Source organism: Cervus elaphus, chromosome 24 (genome assembly GCF_910594005.1).
Source record: "Cervus elaphus chromosome 24, mCerEla1.1, whole genome shotgun sequence".
NCBI classification, from domain to species: domain Eukaryota; kingdom Metazoa; phylum Chordata; class Mammalia; order Artiodactyla; family Cervidae; genus Cervus; species Cervus elaphus.
The window spans coordinates 36,665,674-36,678,005 of record NC_057838.1 but is presented as its reverse complement, the minus strand read 5'-3'; positions in this window follow the sequence as shown (position 1 = coordinate 36,678,005).

Genomic DNA, 12,332 nt, shown 5'->3' with positions numbered 1-12,332 from the left:
ATTTCCTTCTCCAGGGGCTCTTCCCAACCTAGGTATCAAACCCACATCTCCTGCATTGGCAGGCAAATTCTTTACCACTGAGCCATCAGGGAAGCAAAACCAGCTATACTCAAAAATAAATAATGAGAGGGGTTTCTTGCTGAAATTAAGTGGTCTAATATGATGGTGATGATGGGTGAATAACTATAGGCTCATTCAATTACTGGTGATTTGGCCTCTCAGTTTGTCATCATATACCTTAGCATGGGTCAAGTTAATTTGTTTAAAAAATCTGCTTTGGAGACATGGAATTACATAATTTTCTCTTGTTTGGTTATTGTTTGGTTATCTTCGCTGATGTTATTGAGTCTGTTAAATTGTAGATATCCCCCTTTCTCTTCATTCTCACCATTAAACTGTTCTGGCCATAAAACCCCTGATTTTGAGAAATTAACTTTATCATATTATTCTAAATGTAGAGAGGAGAACATTATGTAATTTTAATAGAACAAACAACATCATGGTGAAGATAAACAGTGGAATTATAATATATTGATTGGTTTTACCAACAGACCATAGTTGCTAATATTGAAAAATAATATAGTTAGAATGTGCTGTAACTTGCATATTGAAAAAAAATATTTCATTTCTGTAGCCTCTTTAGTGTTGTTTCTATTCCATTGAAAACTTCTTCTGTCTTGGAAAACAGGAAAAATATTGCTACGTATCTTGTATGTGATTTTAGATATGTGATATTCTCACATGGAAATATTATTTTTTAAGGATATCCTTTTTTAATCCTTGAAAATGCAAACAATGATTGTCACAAAAAATTTATCATTTTACTTAGAAAAAATATATTTGTGCATGTGCCTAGCTGTGAAATTAGTCACCAGCATATTTGAGTTTTGCTCATTTGAGATATTTCATACCTATAGCAGCTAAGTGCTCAGATTCTTTCAACCAATATATAAATAATTCTATTGCTACTACATAACATCAAAACTAAAGTTTTTATCTGACTTTTAATTGAGTGAACTTTTGCTTATCTTGCAAAATATTTTTTTTTTTAAATCTGTATTTCCAGTAGGATTCTAGGCTTTGGAGATACAAAGAAAATATAATCCTTAATCATATATATATATATATCATTGTATATATAATCCTTAATCCTCTTTCAAACAAAAATTAGAAAGAGATAACTATTTATTTATATAACTATAACACATAACTGTTTATTTATATAATTTAATATGAGTGTGCTAAGTTGCTTCAGTTGTGTCTGACTCTTTGTGACTCTATGGACTGTAGCCTGCCAGGCTCCTCTGTCCATGGATTCTCTTAAGGAAGAATACTGGAGTGGATTGTCATGCCCTCCTCCACTCTTCCTGACCCAGGGGTCAAACCCAGGTCACTTATGTCTCCTGCATTGGCAGGTGGGTTCTTTACCACTAGAGCCACCTGGGAAGCCCATTATTTTGTATAGTATTTATATTATCTAAGAATTTGATAAGTCCCATGGAGGTGTACATGGTGATACTGATGTAGGGCATCACATTATAAAACAGGTGAATGGAAATCAGTTGGGGCTTTATGGGTTTTAATTTGAATAATGAGGTTGAACTTGAAGATGGAGAGGATAGAAATTGGAAACAATGAGATAAGGTGGAAAGGACATCATAATCTATATACATAGGGGCAAAGGCAGGAAAATAAGACTTAGGATGGATCTGTGGGACACTAGCTAGCAAACTAAAGCAGGTCAGTATAGCAGAAATGTAAATTATGGAATATCTGGATAATTATAGGTTTTAGACATGTGTATTCAAAGCTTGTAACCTACTTGAAAGTAGTTGAACATATCATCACCCAATCTACAGGGGCATTCTCCTTTTCTGAACTTTGCCAGTCATTACTACATATTTAATCAGCTTGTCAATTGTACATGAACTTCCCTGGTATATTCTAAATTTCCCTTGATTTTCCTTAAAACTACTAATTCTTAACTATAACTTTACTTTTCAGTTATAAAAACTCTTTAAAAGCAACATTTAAATATAATAATAACCGTGTCTGCCCTATACTGAATACATGCCTTACATTCAGTTGCTATTTGGTAGTATTTTCTCATTAACCTATATATCTCATGCTAATGTTTGTTTTGTTTTGTTCTTCCCAAGTCACCACCTCTTTTATAGGTTTACTGTGTCCCTCCAATGAAGATATGTAGGAGTTTTCACCCCTAGTGCTTCTGAGTGTGATCTTATTTGGAGATAGGGTCTTTAAAATGGTCGTCACATTAAAATGAGTTCATTAGAATGGTGGTGGTCATGGTTTAGTTGCTAAGCTGTGTCCAGCTCTTGTGACCCCATGAACTGTAGCCCACCAGCCTCCTATGTCTAGGACATTTCCCAGGCAATAGATCTAATTCAAAATGACAGGTGACCTTATTAAAAAAAAAAGAGAATTTAGAAACACAAAGATAATAACATAGAAGAAGACAGTATAAGGAGACACAATAAGAAGGTGGCCATCTCTGTGTCAAGGAGAGAATCACAAAACAGGGTCTTCTTCATAGATCTCAGAAAGAATTAGCCCTGCCAGCACCTTGCTCTCAGGATGTCTAGCCTCCAAAACTGTAAAACGATGCATTTCTCTTCTTTATGCACCCAGTGTGTGGAACTTTATTACAGCAGTAATAAAGTAAACTAATACAACCTTTTAAGTGACTTTACAATCCTGTTGAAATGCTTTCACTACACAAAACAAAACTGTCTTATAAGGAGTAAAGTTTGTTGAATGCCCCAGATTCCTAGGCACACAGAAAATTATTCGTCCCCTGCTCCAATTGGTGCTGCAAAATCTGGACCACAGGTGTGACTACAGACTTTACATATCAGCTTGACTGGGAACAGGATGCCCATATAAAACATTATTTCTGACTGTGTCTGTGGGGATGTTTTCACATGAAATTAACATATGAACCAGTGGGCTCCATAGATTGTCCTTCCCAAAGTGAATGATCATCATTCAATTTGTTGAAGTCTTGAATAGAACAAAAGACAGAAGAAAATTATCCATTTATTTTATGCTATCGGTTCTGTTTCTCTGGGGAAACAATGAGTGATAAATGGGGAAAGTGTCGCTATGTACTTTACCATTTCAAATATGTCTTGTGCAAGTAAGAGAAGTTTTATAAATACCTACAAAAGTTATTTGTTGTTCAATTGCTGGTTGTCAATCATCTCTCAATTATCCGTGTATGAATTATTCAGAGCTTTTTAATCTCAGGCTGATTTCTTTTTGCCTCCCAGCACACATCTGATGTCACTTTCTGTTCCATCAATTGATAAGTGCTTAGAAAATGCAAGCTAAATTTAAGTATTAGCCTAAACTAACACTTAAAAGGCTAAAACTGCTTTATAAAAGAAATTAATGCATTCCCAAAGACAAATATGTATCATATCTATATAAACAGATATTTTGGATTATTATTAATGCCATGACTCATTTCCTTGATAATGAATATAATAATCTCTATCCTTAACACTGTTATAACTTTAGGTTATAAATTCTGGATCATCAGATGTTTTTCATCTCAGATTTCTGTAGTGTTTAGGACAGCATTATAGTGTCACCTGGTATCAATTGGCACATGAATAATTCTATCTGGCAATCATTTTTTAAAATAAAATTATATATATACATATATATGTATATCAATTCAGTTCAGTTCAGTTCAGTTGCTCAGTCGTGTCCGACTCTTTGCAACCCCATGAATCGCAGCACGCCAGGCCTCCCTGTCCATCACCAACTTCTGGAGTTTACTCAAACTCATGTCCATTGAGTCAGTGATACCATCCAGCCATCTCATCCTCTGTTCTCCCCTTCTCCTCCTGCCCCCGATCCCTCCCAGCATCAGGGTCTTTTACAGTGAGTCAACTCTTCACATGAGGTGGCCAAAGTATTGGAGTTTCAGCTTCAGCATCAGTCCTTCCAATGAACACCCAGGACTGATCTCCTTTAGAATGGACTGGGTGGATCTCCTTGCAGTCCAAGGGACTCTCCAGAGTCTTCTCCAACACCACAGTTCAAAAGCATCAGTTTTTCGGCACTCAGGTTTCTTCACAGTCCAACTCTCACTTCAATACATGACTACTGGAAAGACCATAGACTTGACTAAACTAATGCCACATGGAGAGCCCTTAATTTTATTTATTCATCTATTTTTGGTTGTGATGAGTCTGTGTTGCTGCATGGGCTTTTCTCTAGTTGTGGCCAGTGGGGTCTACTCTCTGGCTGTGGTGTGTGGCCTTCTCAGTGTGGTAGCTTCTCTTGTAGCAGTGCGTGGGTCTAGGGCACATGGGCTTCCATAGTTACAACATATGGGCTCAGTAGTTGTGGTTCCCGAGCTCTAGAGCACAGAGTCAGTAGTTGTGGTGCATTGGTTCAGTTGCCCCACAATGTGGGGGATCTTTCCAGATCAGGGATCAAATCTGTGTCTACTGCACTGGCTAGCAGATTTTTTTTACCACTGAGCTACCAGGGAAGCCCTTTATCTGGAAATCTTAACTGGTGAGGTTAGGAGACCTTATTGTGTTTCACTTTCAGCTCTTAACAGCACCTGTCTCTTTGGCAACTATGCATACCTGAGGCACAGGTGGTATCTAATATGTCATTTCATGCATCATCTCTTCCATTTTCCAAGGCTTTGTCCTTCCTGCTTACATGGACAATTGATTCAAATTAGATATGACTATAACCTCTATGCTAAGAATCTGGAATGTGTACTCTGGATGAATCCACCTTTGCAGTTGCTTGGGTCTTATTATGTGGCTGCAGAATCTTTGAGCAGCCAGCTTTTCTGGCAGTACAAACTGGGAAGCAAATAGATCAACAAATAAGAGACAAGGAAAGCAAATTTGAAAATATGAGAGACTTCTTGCTGAGCTTATCAAGTCCTGGTTTAGTTTCTTTCAGAAGCTTTGTTCCAATTTTACCGTTGAGTGTCTTCAGACTTCTCTTATGTCCTTAAATTTTTTTACCTGCTTGATGAAATTAAGCTAATATAGAAATCATTTGTCAAATCCCCTTCTTTCATAGATATTGAAAATATTGAGGTCCAGGAAAGTTAAATTGTGGGTTGAAGTTTACAAAGAATTAGTATTAGAACTGGGAAGGGACACATAACGCAAATTCCCAGGGAATGTTTCATTTTGAGATGATTGTTCAGAGCAGTTCTCTATCTTTGAAAGCAGCTCAGTTGGAAGTCAATAACTAGTAGATGTATCTATTAGTAAAATAATTATCATTCACTGGCCATCTGTTTGTTTATTTGTTTGTTTAGTAGCTAACTCATGTCTGACTCTGCATCCCTGTGGACTGCGGCACACCAGGCCACCCTGTCCTTCACTCTTTTCTGGAGTTTGCTCAAATTCATGTCCATTGAGTCGATGATGCCATTCAACCATCTCGTCCTCTGTCACCCTTTACTCCTCCTGCCTTCACTCTTTCCCAGCATCAGGGTCTTTTGCAATGAGTCTGCTCTTTGCATCAAGTGGCCAAAGTATTGGAGCTTCAGCATCAGTCCTTCCAATGAATATTCAGGGTTGATTCCCTTTAGGATTGACTGGTTCAATCTCCTTGCAGTCTAAGGGACTCTCAGAGTCTTCTCCAACACCACAGTTTAAAAGCACCAGTTCTTTGCCACTCTGCCTTCTTTACAGTCCAATTCTCACATCCATTCGTGACTACTGGAAAAACTGTAGCTTTGACTATACAGACATTTGTCTGCAAAGTGATGTCTCTGCTTTTTAATTTGCGGCCTAGGTTTGTCATGGCTTTTCTTCCAAGGAGTAAGCATCTTTTAATTTCATGGCTACAGTCACCATCCACAGTGATTTGGAGCCCAAGAAAATAAAATCTGTCACTGACTGTCTGTCTACTATGTGCTATTTGCATTCTAGGTCCTAGGGATATAGCAGTGGATGAAACGAATGGGGTGTCTGATTTCATAACACGGAAATTATATTCTATCCTTAATACAGTCAAGATTCTTTGAAATTTTCTGGTAGGATGGATATATTTGTACAGATGCATCTCTTGCTGGTCCTCCCTGACAAAGTTCATGAATATACAAAATGGCTGGCTGAAGCCACAAATACAGGTTGGTCTTCATAGAATGTAGAGAAGCCAGCTGGTCCCCCAGGAAACAGCATAAATGGGAAAAAAAGCAGAAGGCCCTGGAGAGCATAATTATACAGTGTGTGCCCCACGGCTCAGTCCTGTCCACTGTGTCAACACACTGAGAAACTTCAGGGAATTCTAACTCCTCAGAGATAACAGTGGTTGTGAATATATGCTAATCTTCTTGCCCCTTCTTATTTGATTTTCATCATGAATCTATCACTGATTGCTGTAGACCTCCTGGTCCCAATGAGCCAACATTGTATGGCCCGGTATTTAGGACTCCCAGTACTTTTAGAAATGCTTCTTTGTAGGCACCATCATTTCAACTCCTTTACCTCAAATTTAATGTCTTCCAGGATCTAGCTCCAGGTTCATACATACCTCATAGATACAAAGGAATTTAGCAACTGGTAACTGAAAGAAAAAAATCTTATTCTGCTGTTTTTCAAACAATGTCACACAAGTCGAATCAAGTCAAAACGTTTATCTTCATGTATTCCATCACTGCCGCCACCCGCCTTCATGATTCCATTCCATCTATGCGTGCGTTTGCCTCTGCAATTCAATGCATCAAGAGTACCTCTTTCTTATACTGGAGTTCCAACAGCCTCTCCAACAGCTGTTTTACCACCTTGTTCACTGAGGGTAGGGGCCAGTTTAAACACACTGAAGGCTTCAGGTATGTGCCTTACCTTCTTTATCAATAGCCTATGCTCATATGTGACCATCTCCTGACCAGTAGGCCAGAAGGAGAAATCCACTAGAAAAGAACTTCCACTGTAGTAATACTAAGGGGATAAGTAATACTAATATGCATAAGGAAAGTCCCTTCCCCTTCCTTCCAGCTTTAACTGTAGAACTGAGATACAGTGATACGTATTTGTCATAGCCAATTTACTACTCTGCTGGGGAGATTGAGATAGTTGCAGAGAAATCCATTCTGAGTACTGCCATTATTGAACCACTGAACCAATCCAGGTGCCACCTGGCTCCAGGCAACTTGTTACAAAGGAATAATAAATCTTTATTTTGAAGTTACTTTTATCTGGGTGTTTTCATACTTGTAGCACATTCATGCCAACTGTATCACTTTATTTGTACCTTTATGTGTTTAGCTCTTTATAGCTTATATTAAAATCATTTACTTATAATTTGTATGGTAGTTTACTATATGGTTAACTAAGCTGTTCTTCCCATGTTAAACAAGAACAAACAAGCTTGAAGCAGTGCACTGTCTGAAGGCACACAGCTAACTAGGAAGGGACAATTCTGCTTTTAAGCTCATAGCATCCTTGAGGTACGGTTTATCTTGCATAATTAGCCACATGCTGGTGCTTTTTAAGTGTTGAATTTTCATTGGTTCCTCTTTTGCAAATAGCCTTCCTACCAGAAAGCTATATTTATGTGAATGTTTATCAATTGGTGACTTCATGACTTACAGCTCTACTTGGCCATGGCTTCCCTATGGGGATAATCCTATAATTGGTTCAAACACTAAGACAGTTTTTAGTATTTCTCAGAATATATAAGAGAAGCAGGCTCCATGGTAAAGAATCTGTCTGCCAATGCAGGAGACACAGGTTTGATCCCTGGGTCACAGAGATCCTCTGGAGTAGGAAATGTCAATCCACTCCAGTATTCTTGCCTGGAAAATCCCATAGATCAGAGGAACCTGGTGAATTACAGTATATGGGGTTGCAAGAGAGTCAGGCACAACCTAATGACTAAACAACAACAACACATAAAACTTAGTGCTTATGTGAGTGAACTTGAGTCCGAATGTCAAGTTCATACCTGGACTCCACATCTGTTAGCTGTGAGCACAATACAAGTAACAATAGAAATTGTGTCTATACCCAGTTCTTTCTCTAAGGTATATTATATGTTTGTTTTTATTGTAGGAAATGACTTAAAAATTGTTATTTTTGTGACCCCTAAATAAAGCATATATATTTATTGCTCAGTATAGTAGGTTGCTCAGTAGAGTAGGTACTCAAAATGTGTTTAAATAAATGAAATGTGATAGGTGAAAATCACCCAAGCCTTCTTTCACTGACATTAGTATTTAGTTATAAATGTTTCCTGGAGAAAATACACAGGGGCAAATAATAGATACTGGGTTACAATGGGTATTAAACCAGGTTTTCTCTCCAACCTCATTTTGTATATGCCAATATCATAGGAAATATAGTTAGGCAAAATATTTTTTGTAGCCTCAAAAATGGTACAGTACTACAGCTTTGGACTCCCAATTATATAAAAATGCATAATTGCCCACAGCATGATTTCTTTTAAGTCTTAATCACAAGGGCTCTAAGTTTTCTTGTCATGTTAACCTCTTACAACTCACCCTGACAGATTTCTTTCTCTCTCTCAACGTGCATGTTTTTTGTGTGTGTGACCACAGTTCCTTTCAGAATCTTATTTGCTCAATGAGACACAAGAATCCAGTTCCTTCAAGAAAAAAGCAAATTAAAAAGTTATTAAAGCATGTATCGCATCTTGACAAGCCCCTCTGGATCCATCTGAGCTTATGACCATGGTGAGTCTTCAAGAAGGCTTTCATTTCACATATCACTGAGCCCTTCCAAGCCACATGCTGTTTGATAATTAGGGGCTATATTATCTGTGATAGAAACCCAGTATTGAAGAAAACAGTGGAAGAGACTAATATAGACAACCAGCTGTTGTTTTTCTGCCACTGTACCACTTGTCTTAAACTATGTCGCCATCCAAATTTATTTTGAGCCAAAACCTTTTCCTCATAGTAATGTGATGGCAAATAGAACACTGTGCCATCCTGGCTGTAGTATTTCCATAGCAATAGCTAACATCTGTGTGGAATTTACAATTTACACTGTCCTTTTATGTTATTTAATCCTCACAAATAAGCTGTGAAGTAGGAAAATGTGTTCTTCTTTTAGAGGTGAAACAGAAATGTATGACTCTATGTGACGTGTTTAAGGTACAGTGGTGGGCCAGAACCGTTAGGCTCCTCTTTGGTTCTTCTTACTTATCGTCATCATCTATGCTTGTTTTGATACCTGTAGAAACTCAAATTTGTTCTTCCTTAATCTCTGATGTGAGCAGTCCTGGGGTTTCTATTTCTACCTGCAGTAGGAGTCATTTGAATAACACCAGACTGCATTCTCCCTCCAGCCACTTTTGACTGGGGACCAGTGGTCCATTGACCATTGGGTCAGTCCAAGTTAATTGGCTAATTCCAAACTGCTATCGCTGCTGAACTAATAGGAACAAAAGTCTCTTGTGGCACTAATCCCTAAGATAAACTTCAAAACAAGGCAACGTGGCTATTTTAGAGATTTCTCCCATGCTAACTGCCTTCTCACCAGGGCAGCAGCCTTAGATTTGGGCAATATTCAAGACCAACTTTAACCTTTCATTTACCAAATGAAAGCGCATCTAGGAAATGTTTAGAATTTACCCGTCTTGTAGGTTCATTCCTCTATAGGAAATTTCCTCAGTTTTATTCATCTTTGTGCTGCTTTTGAAGTAAAACCTGCTGGTCTTGCCGATCCTGCTTCCTGGCATCTGGGACACATATTTATAATCATTACTTCCACTCCTTGAAGGCAACCTTTGGACTTTATTGATCGCCTTACATTAGTTAATACTCCCCTGGCATCCTTGAGTTGTACCTTATAGAACTAGCAAACAATTTTAGCATCCTCGTCTTTCACATAACATGTTCACAAAGAAAGAATCTGTGATTATTCTAGTGAGACTATGAGTACTGATATTTTTAGGATTCTTGATGCTTCCTTCATGTTGGCAGTGCGTACAGAGAGACTGCTGTTTTTAACACTGTTGTTACCTTCTAGCACTTCTTGAAAGGATAATGACAAGGTAAATATCATAGACAACATTGAAAGATATATTTAAAGTAAATTTATAATTTTAATCCTGTCCTTGATGTTGCTTCTCTTCTCTCCCTCCCTGTTTCCCTCCCTCACTTTTTCCCCTTTCTGCCTTCTTTCTCTCTCTGTTTTATTCTTTCTGATATTAGCTCTGATGCACTGTAGAAATCTAACAGTGACACTAATTTCATAAGAATCTTGCTTCAATGAAATAATCTCTGTTCCCAGTTTAAGATCGTAAATGAAGGTATGGAAAAAAGTATTAAAAATGAGAACATCTCTTTCCAAATATATTTGGCTTCATTGTTTCAAAGATTTAGGATCTTCTTTCTTTTTCCTGGTTTTTCATAATGATTTTTTCTTAAGCATGAAATGTTTGCTCTAGAAGAAATTATAAAAGATTACTAGAGATATTTAGAGTGCTCTGAGAGAAGGGACTGAAGCTGCAAAATTAAAATGAAAAAAGGAGCACAGAATGAGTATCCTGTATGTTTTGCTTCTAGAGACATAGTCATAATGACCTTCTCTCAAGTTTCTGAAACAAGCCTAGCTTATTTTCATTGCAAGTCTTAATGCAGTCTAGCCCTATCCTTGAAATATTCTTTTCCAGTATCTTTGTCTGAATGACTTCTCAAACATCAAGGCTCAACTCAGACATCATCTACTCAGAGGAGCCTCCTCCTGATCACTGTAGTGTAGGTCCCTCAGTTATTCTCTAACGCTGTTCTCTACCATTCATTATAATTATTTTTCTATTTATGTTTGAGTTTTTTCTTCCTTCTCCAACAAAATGTAGTCATCACATGTCTAGAGGCCTTATTTACCTTGTTTCCATTTTGTTTGCAGCAATTGAAGTGGGAAGTGGCACATTGCAGGAACCCATAAATATTTGTTGAAAGAATAAGTGAGGTTGTTTCTCATAATGATTCTGAATTATTGGCATTGCTAGTAAGAAGCTGAGATGGGGAACACAGAGATGTAGAGTCCTAAATCTGTTTCCCTATCTGTTTTAAATTTTTGTTTTGGTTTACTGAAGCATAATTAACAGTATATAGATTCAATATAAAGTGTACATTTTGATGAGTTTTGATATATTAGAATATAATAATAATTATATATTATATATATATAGTATATATATATATAGATCACAGAAATAATCACTGTGATCAAGATAATTAACATAATGGTCACCCTTCCCCCACTGCCACTTTGTCATTCCCTCTGACTTCCCCTACTCACACATCAAATGCTGATGGGTTTTAGGTCACTAAAGATTTATTTTTATTTCTAGAACTTCATATAAATGGGATCATAGAGTCTGTAGGTTTTTTTTTGCGTGACTTTTTACACTCAACATAATTACTTTGAAACACATGCATGTTGTTGCATGTTCATTTATATTTGTTGCTGAGTAATATCTCACACTGTTCACTGTTGGTGGAAATCTGTGTTGTTTCCAACACAAATAAATAAATATTTCAATCACTTTATGTCATGGTATTAAATTGATTTTTCATCATTAAGTAATAACCCTCTGTATCCCAGGTAATATTCTTTGTTCTGAAATCTATTTGATGCGACATCTATATAGGCCCTTCAGTTTTCTATCGATTAATGTAGGAATGGTGTCTTGTTTTTCCATTATTTTATTGTGAACCAACTTGCTTATTTACATTAAGTGGGTTTAAAATAGTACTTCCACTTCCTGTCAAGGTGTTAACCCTTGTACCAAAAACAAATAGAAAACTGGACAGAATGTGAAGCAGTGGCTTCCACCTCTGAGCTTTGTGCAGTGCAGGCAGCCCCACCAGCGAGCCTGGAAGCAAGTGAAGCGAGTCCTACAGTGTAGCAGTTTCCACATGGGGAGTGTTTCCAGGTAGCTGTAGAGGAAGGCGAACCTAAGGCAAAGGCCAGTAGATGCTTAGAGTTTAGGAAATGGAGCTGGAGTGTTTAGAAGGACAAGTAAGGGGTTAATAGGTTGGTGAATTGGTAGACATAGAAATAGACATTATTTAAAATGAAATAGAAAAATAAAATAAGCAGACCACCACTGAGCTGTGGTATAGCTTCGCATGACCTAATGTACGTGTAATTGTGGTCCTGAAGGAAAATGGGGAGAAGTAGCAATAGAAAAAAATTTTGAAGGTTAATTGCTTAGTTTTTAAAAATTTTATAAAAACTATAAATAGATATAAGAATCACAAACATCCCTAAGCACACAATATGTAAAGTAAATCATACCAAGGTACATAAAAATCAGATATGTGGATGACACCACTATAA